The 1,710-nt window shown below is 56.1% G+C and overlaps 1 protein-coding gene and 1 non-coding gene across 2 annotated transcripts in view; one reads left to right on the forward strand and one right to left on the reverse strand.

The window, feature by feature from the left end:
• HACL2 (2-hydroxyacyl-CoA lyase 2) overlaps positions 1 to 238 on the reverse strand; it is a 13,484-nt gene extending 13,246 nt beyond the window's left edge. Inside the window, exon 1 of the mRNA XM_077771584.1 lies at positions 154 to 238. The gene's annotated coding sequence lies outside the window, so the exon portion shown is untranslated. The remainder of the gene's footprint in view (positions 1 to 153) is intronic.
• A 773-nt stretch (positions 239 to 1,011) lies between these two features.
• Positions 1,012 to 1,199, forward strand: LOC144237919 (U2 spliceosomal RNA). The gene has a single exon (XR_013336960.1). It is a non-coding gene; the product is annotated as a U2 spliceosomal RNA (small nuclear RNA).
• Positions 1,200 to 1,710: the final 511 nt, after the last annotated feature.

The following is a 1,710-nucleotide window of genomic DNA, read 5'->3' on the forward strand; positions in this document are numbered from 1 at the left end:
TGGTCAAGGCCACGCCCCCAAGCCAGCGGGTGCGCCCATCCCTTAAAGTGAGACCTCTGCCCCCAGCGAGCGCCCGAGCCTGACACCCGCCCCAGACCGCGGGTCGCATCAGAAGGCTTCCCTGACCCGCAGGACACTACGGCCTTCACCTACGGGAAATGGCGCCGACTCCTGAGAAATTCGGTGCCCTTCGTGTCACGTGACCCAGACGCGCGGCATGAGGGGCCGGGCTCCGCCTCTTTTCTCTCTGGGATCTGCGGCGCCCCGTAGTCCGGCTTGACGCGCATGCGCAAATCCGGACCACAAGCACCTCCTAGAAGAGCCCTGTCCCTACTGGCCGTCTCAGCACAAGCNTTTCTCACTGGGATCTGCGGCGCCCCGTAGTCCGGCTTGACGCGCATGCGCAAATCCGGACCACAAGCACCTCCTAGAAGAGCCCTGTCCCTACTGGCCGTCTCAGCACAAGCCCCGCCCTTCCCACCTCTCATTGGCTTGCACTGCAGGCCTAACCCCTTTCTTTCCATGAGGCCACGCCCCTCGGCAGCTGGTATAAGGCGATACCCTGGGGAGACGAGTTTCCACGGCCTTCCGTTGGCCCCATGTCTCGACCGTAGTGCTCGGGCCTTCGACCCAATCCGCCTTCATACCAGCCGCGCCTGATGCCCCTTCAGTTCGGCCAGACGGGGACGTCAGGGACCGCTCCCCAGAATTCACCATCTAGGACCACATCCCAAAGAAGCCCGCCCCTCGCCCTTGCACAGGCCCCGCGTCCTATCCCACCCGAACCCTGCAAAGGCAGAACTTCGCCCCGTCGCTCGTAGGCCCCATCCCCGCAGGACTGCCTTCTTTCCCAACCCTTCGAGATGCTCCGCTCCGAGTGCAGGGGAGTAGACCCCCCGACGCCGGTAGTCCCTGGCTCCAGCCATCTGGCCTCTAGAAAATGATCTCCCCATCAGAGAGGGGGAAGTAATTCTGGTACCGAGCACCCTGCTTCCTTCCAAAACAAATCTAATTGCTTCTGGGCCTTTTGGCTAAGATCAAGTATAGTAGCTGTTGTCAGATTAATATCTGCTACGTCCCCTATCCGAGGACAATATAGTAAATGATTTTTGGAGCAGGGAGATGGAATAGGAGCTTGCTCTGTCCACTTCACCCATCCACGTGGTGTGGCAGTACTTCCAGGAACAGGTTACACCCCTGGGGCGGGTGGGGGTTGGGAGGGGGAGGATACAGGTTGTACCGTTTGAATATTGGCCTCCATCCCTTGTCAACTTCTGGGATTTCCCTCTGAGGATTACATCCCGTTGTTAATTTTGTTTTATGTTGAAATCATGCCTACTTTTCACTTCACCCATTTAAAAAAAGACTAGAAAACTCCGTTTGTCCCACATTTTCCTCTTATTACTGTCCCTTTGCACTTCTTTTTAGCAAAATTCCTCCAGTGAGTTATCTACACTTGCTGTCTCCATAAACCCTCCATCTGTTCCCTCTCCAACCCACTCCAAACAGACTCTTTCTTCCTCCCCACCACATGAGAGCTGTTCAGGATTATTCCAAGAGTCTCCAAACCTGTCCCTCTCCCCCCTGTCCCTCATCTACCAGCTCAACCCTACTCTCCCTGCATATGATTAACAGGATAAAATGCAAACTTCCTAGACAGGCCTTCAAGGGGGCTGTTCCATACTCTTCACATTGACTCATTTAATCCTC

Source organism: Crocuta crocuta, unplaced genomic scaffold (assembly GCF_008692635.1).
Source record: "Crocuta crocuta isolate KB4526 unplaced genomic scaffold, BGI_CrCroc_1.0 scaffold755, whole genome shotgun sequence".
NCBI classification, from domain to species: domain Eukaryota; kingdom Metazoa; phylum Chordata; class Mammalia; order Carnivora; family Hyaenidae; genus Crocuta; species Crocuta crocuta.